The sequence below is a fragment of the Budorcas taxicolor genome, chromosome 23 (assembly GCF_023091745.1).
Source record: "Budorcas taxicolor isolate Tak-1 chromosome 23, Takin1.1, whole genome shotgun sequence".
Lineage (NCBI taxonomy): Eukaryota > Metazoa > Chordata > Mammalia > Artiodactyla > Bovidae > Budorcas > Budorcas taxicolor.
Genome location: NC_068932.1, coordinates 2,977,017 through 2,986,537, shown reverse-complemented (window position 1 = coordinate 2,986,537; position 9,521 = coordinate 2,977,017). Strand labels below are relative to the sequence as shown.

General features: G+C 35.7%; 1 non-coding gene across 1 annotated transcript; it reads left to right on the top strand.

Annotated features, from left to right (window-relative positions):
* The first annotated feature begins 250 nt into the window (after window positions 1-250).
* Window positions 251-354, top strand: LOC128068103 (U6 spliceosomal RNA). Its single transcript, XR_008201454.1, has one exon. It is a non-coding gene; the product is annotated as a U6 spliceosomal RNA (small nuclear RNA).
* Window positions 355-9,521: the final 9,167 nt, after the last annotated feature.

The following is a 9,521-nucleotide window of genomic DNA, read 5'->3' as shown; positions in this document are numbered from 1 at the left end:
CTTCTGGAATTCTCTGAGCTCCTGATGGCTCTGTGCACCCAAGCCCATCTTCACCCCACCCCTCCATCAGGACTTACAGTTAACCCTCCCCTCAACCCAAAGCCACACAGCACAACTTGTGGGCTCTAACTGAGCTCTGTTTGCCTTCCTGGAAAACCTACATGCCACCCACCTGGACCAGGACTGACCCCTGCCTGTGGTCAGCGGGTGTCCTCATTAGTGCTCAAAAGAGAACATTTCAACATTTCCTGTGTTTACTTCAGCAGCACAAATGCTAAAATTGGAAGGATACAGGAAAGATTAGCATGACTTCTGTGCAAGGATGACACACGTATTCATTAAACGTTCCTTTTTGGGGGGTTGGGGGGTAGGTAAGACAGTGAAACTGTTCTATAATACCAAAATGGTGGATACATGTCATTATATGTTTGTTCACTCCTACAGAACATGCAGCACCAAAAGTGAACCCTAATGTACAATATGAACTTTGGATGACAATGATGTGTCAATGTACGGGTCATCAGTAACAACAAATGTACCACTGCAATGAGGAATGATGAGGAATGAGGGAGAAGCTTCTATATTGGGGCACAAGGCATATATGGATAATCTCTGGACCTTCTGCTCATATTGCTGTAAACATAAAAGATGCTTACTCGTTGGAAGAAAAGTTATGACCAACCTAGATAGCATATTCAAAAGCAGAGACATTACTTTGCTGACTAAGGTCCGTCTAGTCAAGGCTATGGTTTTTCCTGTGGTCATGTATGGATGTGTGAGTTGGACTGTGAAGAAGGCTGAGCATCGAAGAATTGATCCTTTTGAACCGTGGTGTTGGAGAAGACTCTTGAGAGTCCCTTGGACTGCAAGGAGATCCAACCAGTCCATTCTGAAGGAGATCAGCCCTGGGTGTTCTTTGGAAGGAATGATGCTAAGGCTGAAGCTCCAGTACTTTGGACCCCTCATGCGAAGAGTTGACTCATTGCAAAAGACTCTGATGCTGGGAGGGATTGAGGGCAGGAGGAGAAGGGGACAACAGAGGATGAGATGGCTGGATGACATCACTGACTCGATGGAGGTGAGTCTGAGTGAACTCCAGGAGTTGGTGATGGAAAGGGAGGCCTGGCATGCTGCGTTTCATGGGGTCACAAAGAGTTGGACACGACTGTGCGACTGAACTGAACTGAACTGAAACAAAAGTAAAAAATTGTCTATTTTTTTTTTAAGAGGGGCTCAGTGGGGAAAAAAATTATAGCTGTAAAAACTGTCTTGACATGGTTATTTCCCTTTTTTTTTTCTTTTTTACTAATTGGTTAAGGCAGGAGGGCATTTCTGTTATTTTTCCAGAACCATAAATACAAGTCATAAGAGCATATTTTAAGACTGAGATTTTTTCTATTGCTTTATATAATTATTACTAAACATACTTCCATTTTGAATTGTCAGTAATCAGTGCAAGGAAATATTTTCTGTGCCTTGATTTTATGACTTCCTTTAATATTTGCTGTATATATGTTTCCAGAAAATATTTTCTTAGACAAATATATCCATATTTCTTGTGTTCTATGCTGAAATTTAGTGAAAAACTGTTTTTCATAAGTACTTAGTAAAAATATTAATGAAAGAAGGTGGTGTTGGCATATGCTGGCATATTACACACAATTTCTTATCAATAAAATTCTTTATCCCAGTATATTTAACATAATAAAATTGACTAAGTTAATGAGAAATTTTCATATTCACCAGTAGCAAAATGCTAGTAGCACCCCTTATCTCTAGGAGATAAATTCAATGAATCTCCTGCCATGTTAGCATATAAACATAATACTGGCAATGAATATAATAGGCCTTAGATATGTCATACATATGCAACTGGGCAATATGTGTTATAGGATGTTGTTGTTTAGTCACTAAGTTGTGTCTGAATCTTTGTGACCCCATGAACTGTAGGCTCCTCTATCCATAGGATTTTCCAGGCAAGAATATTGAAGTGGGTTGCATTTCCTTCTCTAAGGGTGTTACAGGATAAGCTAATAATAAATATATGATTAGATAAATTGATAATAATGACATGCCTATCTGTAAGTGTATAGTGTATGATTTTAACTTTGCTAAAAACCTTAGAAATTACTTCGCTGAAAAGATTTTTAACCCAATAAGACAGGTTTTATAACATCCACTATCAACTTGAAAAAAATTTTTTTCCCACAAATAAAACAGAAACCCCATAGGCTACTGGTTTACTTTCACTTTATATACAGTGCTATAAACTTGGATATTTGGTTTTCCAGAGCTTCCAAATAAAAAAAAACGATAGCTCACTAAAATGGCAGGGGAATTGAAGAATTAAAAAGTGATATTTTAAATTAAGAGAATAGATTAAAATTCTTCATAACTTTGACCCAACAATCCCTACAAGCATAACATGAATCAGCATTACTCAACATTACTCTCTAAAGTGTCACTTATTTTTATTCCTGTTAAAGCAGAGTATTACAAAATTATATATTTCTTTGACAAAGAGTCATAAAATAACAATAAATATAACATGGTATTGCCATTATACCCATCTGAAAAAAAGCAACAATGGCTTTGTCAATTCCTAGACAAGTTGAAATAACTTCTGGCACAAAAGAAAATAACATTTTGTCTAAAAATTTACATGTGTGTCATTATGTGGGAATTTCAGGAAAATATACAAATACACATATGCTTTCATATGAGCAATATTTTGGAGAAGAAATAGCTAGATTTAAATTTTCATACTAGTAGATGCCTAAACTGATACAATTTTCACAAGCTCCTTAATAATAAAAGATCTACAAAGTATTAATTTTTTCACATCAATAAAAATGTATAAAGCAATAAATCATATCCTAAGCTTGTTATCTATCCTTAATTGATTAAAACATCTATTTCTAAATTCAAATTGAATTTCTAAACTGGATTTATTGAATAAATTATTTTGCCAGTGGAGAAACTGTCCTGTGAATATCATACTCCATGTGTAACATTGATTAGCTTTATTATTTCCCTGACATTCCCCACATTTTAAATAGAAAAAAATTTAGTGATACATATTATTTCACCATTTCTGGTGCTCTTATCCAATCTACTTTTAAAAATTCACAGTAATGCAAAACAGATGAATTGAGACATTTTGTTGGCTGATCTGGCATTTTTAGATAGTGAACTTACTTTCATTGACAGCTTATAGCAGAATAGCTGAAAACTTTCTAGCTATAATATTTTGAATTTATTTTTAGTCTTATTTTTGTTCTTGTACTAATATATTGAACTAATAAATTATTGCTAATGTAAGAGACACAAGAGATGCAGGTTTGATGCCTGAGTCAGGGGAGATCCCCTGGAGTAGTAAATGGCAACCACCAGTATTCTTGCCTGGAAAATTCCATGGACAGAGGAGCCTGGTGAGCTACAATCCATGGGGTCACAAAGAGTCAGACATGACTGAGCATGCACTTTTCTCCTTTTACCATTCAGAAAGTAGCTATTAGATATGAAGTTTATAAATTACACATAGCAAAAGTAAACCCAAGCTTTATAAGACAAATGAGAAATACAGAAAATTTTGTTCAAATAATTCCAGCTTTATTGAAATTTACTACCAAAAAAATCACTATAGATTACACTTGTCACACCTTTTCTTTATACTGAAGGAAAACAAATCAATTATTTTATTCCTCTATAATTTCACATAGTTCAATAAACTTAAAGCCTAAACTTACTTTAAAAACCTCCTTTCCAAATGAAAAAGTCACAGAAATTGTACTAGTACAAAGGGATTGTACAAACTGTTGGTATTTAGTTTTCTGCAGCTAATCATCCTTATATAAAATGTAACCAGAAAATCTCTGTAAACTTTCATGAGACTTGGGTTTACATTGTGGCTGTACATGTGAGCACTATGGCAAAAATAATTTCCAATCTATCTGTTTCATGTCTTACCAAGTGATTTTTAACAATAATATATTATTTAACCTTGTACTTCATAAGCATCACTATCCAGCATTATAGAATTTATTTTCTATCCCAAATGGTTTCTTGTGTGTGTTCGTGCATGCTCAGTCATGTCTGACTCTTTGTGACCCCATGGATTGTAGCCCACCAGGCTCCTCTGTCCATGGAATTTTCCAAGCAAGAATACTGGAGCAGGTTGCCATTTACTACTCTGGGGGATCTACCCTGACTAAGGCATCAAACCTGAATCTTTGTGTCTCCTGCATTGGCAGGCAGATTCTTTACCACTGTGCCATCTTCTTACTGGGAAGGTGGACCAAAGTGTTGACTGAGTGTCAGGTCCATCTCTGTTCACTTCCCTTATGTTCATTTACTCCCCTGGCTTTATTTTCTCAGTTGGATGTGTAACTTTGCTCACCTGCTTCTTAATTTGCCTCTCCACCATGCCCTAAACTACCCAGTAATAGATATAATTGTAGCCCCATTATGCTTTGATTCTGGAGAGAGGGTTGTCTTGATGATTTAGGAATGACCTGCAGGACTTCCAGGGGGTAATGCATCTGCTAAGCCTCAAACTTCCATCTTCCTCTGAATGCTAAAACTTTAGCTGATAATATAAAATTTAAAACTTAAGGTTATTTAATAACTTAAGCATCATATTTCAAGAAACAGAAGATGATGAACCACAGGATAAGTAACACCTGATTTCTATGGGCAGTGCTTTGGAGTGGCCTGTCCATCCCTCTTCCATTGGAGTTAGATCAATTAAATCAAGACTCCATAGAAATAAATGGGATTAAGGCGATCCAACCAGTCCATTCTGAAGGAGATCAACCCTGGGATTTCTTTAGAAGGAATGTTGCTAAAGCTGAAACTCCAGTACTTTGGCCACCTCATGCGAAGTGTTGACTCATTGGGAAAGACTGATCCTGGGAGGGATTGGGGGCAGGAGAAGAAGGGGACTACCAAGGATGAGATGGCTGGATGGCATCACTGACTCGATGGACGCGGGTCTGAGTGAACTCCGGGAGTTGGTGATGGACAGGGAGGCCTGGCGTGCTGCTATTCATGGGGTCGCAAAGAGTCGGACACGACTGAGCGACTGAACTGAACTGAACTGAATGTGATGTAGGAAAAAACAGCCACTTCTCCATCTCATACACAGTGAACATAAATGACAGTGGTAGCTATAAGACAATAAGAGACCACAAGGGAAGAAAGAAGATTGAATAAGAATAAAGCTAATAAGTACAATATAATTTTAATAAGTATTGATTATATAATGTAAGGATGTTGCAGCAAGCAGCTAAATTGAGATGTTTAGAGTCTATGTTCAATAATAATTAAAAAAAAGTGGTTGGGATAGAATTGTGGTTGCTATTTAATAGCGATTTCCTCACCTTGTTTTATTTACCGAGACCCAGTTCTCTTTTTCTCTTCACCAGGGAACTCAGGAGGTAAATCCTGATGATGATTCAGCCTCTGTTAGACTATTCCTATTCTCTTTATAATATGGTATAACAAAAGTGGTATAATAAAAGTCGAGACAGAGATGACATCTAAATTAAACAGTTTTCCAAAGTGACTTTTGTGAACCATATTACTGACGTTTATATTACTGCTTTCCATGTATTAGAGTCATACCAATGATTCATCATTCCGTTAAAGACCTGATTCAGAGGTGGTCTCTTCTGTGGAGACTCTCACATGCTCCCGTCCCCCTGAGGAGAAATATTGCCCTATATTACATAGCCCATTTGTAGACCAAGCTGTGACCCTCAAAAATGTCTATGTCATCTCAAATCATCTCAGTGGGTCCAATGTAATCAAAAGGGTATTTCTGAGAGGGTTGCAGAAGTCAAAAGTGGGTAGAAAATATGACAAAGAAAGAAAACTATTGAATTGATAGAAGAATAGGTCATAAGAAAAGGTCACAATTGCTGAAAAACATAGCCTCCAGAAGGAATGCAGTCATACCAACACCTTGATTCTAGAATTCCAATATTCACAAATAGAATAAATTTGTATTTAGTAAAGCTACTAGTTTGTGGTTAATTTGTTATAGCAGCAATAGGAAATGAATATGCCAATAAAAATAATTTTATTTACACCCATATCACATATTACCATAATTACTTGTTTGCATGTCTATAATCCCATCCAATCTGAGCTTCTACACCTAGTGATCCTACCTTATTGACCATTTTCTGTAGACTAAACATATATTTTCAAGTACAAGATAGTACCAAAATTGTCTTTTCCGTAAATGGAGAAATGAATAATGTTTATTTGATAAAACCATATGGTATTATTTGGGGGAACACTGGAATATATTTAAAGACAGATAATTCAATGGAAGTTATAAATGATACAGAATATACTAGGTTCTGATACCTGGATGGTTAGGAAACACAGTGGGACCAATTTAATTATATTCATAGGCTTCTCCACAAACTTCCTCTATTTGCTAACCCTGTGATATCCATATCCTGAGATGTTCCTGAGGAAAGAAAGAAAGCATTGAAAGGTCAGTGAGTGTGCAAAAGGAGGAAAGGAGTACCCAAAAAGAAAAGTTTGTTCCTTTAAATTTTGTTATTTAATTATTAATCAACCATAGTATACTCTTACATCAAGAAAGGCAGAAAAGAAATTCCAGTGCAATAACTTAACTTTTTTTTCATGCTAAATATGCACTTGAAATGATAGGGGAAACAGTTAATATATTTTTTGAAATCATCATTCATTTCCTGTCTTTTCAAAAACGTAATATAACTGATCTCTGTGTAGTACTTTGGCATTCCAAATTAGAAGTATCATTTGATTTTAAATAAAAAGAAACCTTTCTATAGCTTCATTCAATTATATAAAAAAAGTATGTCTTCATAGAACAATCATAGATTTAAATCATTTGTTTTGAAATAAGAGGATATGGAAGATAAACTTGAGGTTTTAATTTTAGAAAGCTTTAAAACACTTCTATAACACACAGAGAGAGAAATAAATAATTCAAATTGTGAAAGATTTTCCTGTGTGTGTGTCCATGCTTAGTCACCCAGTCATGTCCAACTCTTTCCAACCCCATGGACTGTAGCCTGATAGGCTCCCCCATCCATGGGATTTTCCAGGCAGTGGGTAGCCATTCCCTTCTTGTGGATTTCCTGACCCCGGGATGGAACCTGGGTCTCCTGCATTGCAGGTGGATTCTTTACCTTCTGAGCTTACAGAACAATTTAAGCATATAGACTGTGCATTAAAATACAGAATCAAAATATTTAGATACAACTATACAACACTTTTTTACTCATTTAATAGTGAAATAATATACAATTAGTATTCTGATGTAACTACCCATCCCCAGTAACGTCAAATGAGGTAAGTTTTTCAAATTTATAAAAAAAATAAGACTTCTTAGTTGTTCCTATTATTAGAATAAATAGAAAGCGGATTTGAATATTGAAGAATTACCAAGTATGAGAAAATAAGCCTTATTTCACTTCTAAATTAAGTTTCTTATGTATATTTCTAATTTGGGGAGTTGTTTGCTATTAAAAATGTGACCTTTGAAAAGGAAACATCTAATTCATTTCTATCATTTCTACTACCATTTCTACTAGCAAGTTTACCTCAGATAAGTTACTAGCTGGGCAACCTCAGTCCTCAATTTGTAGAACTGAAATATCCTGTCATAAAGTTTACAGGGTGTTGCAACTGCAATATACCATAAGCCAAATCAATTTTAATTTTAACATTTCTATTAATTGAAGAAAAATAATAATTTCAAATTTGGCCAGCCTGATATAATACCGAATTTATAAATGAAGCAACAGGCTGAATACTTGAAAGATTTACATTAATGTACTCTCTGTTAGTTATATCAAAACCTTTTAAATCATTATTTAAAGTTAAATGGATAAATTTGACTTAAGCACATGAATTAATAAAACATCTGCCTTAGCAAATATCTGCCATGAAGTTCCCACATAGTATTTATATATCTTTGTATCTCTCTGTAAAATAGTTAAAACCCCATCTACTTTCTTGTAAAAGACTGCATTTTAAATAAATGGAAAATAGCCTGATGCTGGGAAAGATTGAGGGCAGGAGGAGAAGGGCACAACAGAGGATGAGATGGTTGGATGGCATCACAGACTCAATGGACTTGAGTTTGAGTAAACTCTGGGAGATGGTGAGGACCAGTAAGCCTGGCATTCTGCAATTCCTGTGGTCACAAAGAATTGAACCTAACTTAGTGCCTGGACAACAACAACAACTATAACATAGATGTTACTCCTGTTTTAAAAGCATGAGTTTGGAGGTATTATTTTCTCACATTACATCAAAATACACTTTTCAATAATAAAAACAAAGGCTTTACATGTATTACTAAAAAAATATTTACCTTTAGTCATTTCTTAAAGACATTATTTCTGGATCTTTAAAAAGCAAGTACTAGAGTTAAGAAACTAAGGTCTATTAATACCATAAGGTCTTCCTGGATTCCTAGTAGAAAAATCAAAATTTTTAGAAGGTGGTCTCCTGTAAAATGAACTATTACTGTTATATATTCGTCTCAGAGAAGAGTGGTAGGGACAAAATTGTTAGAGCAAAAGCATGGAGCATTGGATCCTACAGCTTTCACTGTAGGAGATGAATCTCCTTTACTTGAATGCCTGTAAAGCACATTCACATTCCTTTTCTTTGAGTTGGTCTTCACGCAAGAATATTTTTTAGGATTAATTAAAAAATACATCTATTCTACTTTACAATATTGTATTGGTTTTGCCATACATAGACATGAATCCGCCATGGGTGTACACGTGTTCTCATTCCTGAACCCCCTTCCCACCTCCCTCCCCATACCATCCCTCTGGGTCATCCCAGTGCACCAGCCCCAAGCATCCTGTATCCTGCATCGAACCTAGACTGGCAATTCGTTTCTTATATGATATTATACATGGTTCAATGCCATTCTCCCAAATCATCCCACCCTCTCCCTCTCCCACAGAGTCCAAAAGACTGTTCTATACATCTGTGTCTCTTTTGCTTTCTTGCAATAAATAAATAAATAGTTAAAAAAATAAAATAAAAAATACATCTATTCTGTTAAGTGATCAGTCTTTCAGACAAAAACTATGCAGAATTTAGACCTGAAGCATCTGAAAAGAAAGATATAATTTCTTAAATGAGTTACCTAATTCTGTCAGTTAACAAACTGAGATTTTCTTTAGGGATCTCATAGCTAGCACCCTTATTTCCAAAGGGGAAATCTGGGACACCATGTTAGCTACAAATTAAATATGCCCACCAATTATTTCTCATTTAGCTGAATTACATGAAAGTGCCTTATGGGCATTCTGTGTGCATGCATGCTAAGTCACTTCAGTCATGTCCAACTCTTTGCAACCCTATGGACTATAGCCCTCCAGGCTCCTCTGTCCATAGGATTTTCCAGGCAAGAATACTAGAGTGGGTTGTCATGTCCTTTTCCAGAGGATCTTCCTGACCCGGGAATCAAAACTGCATCTTTAATGTCTCCTGCA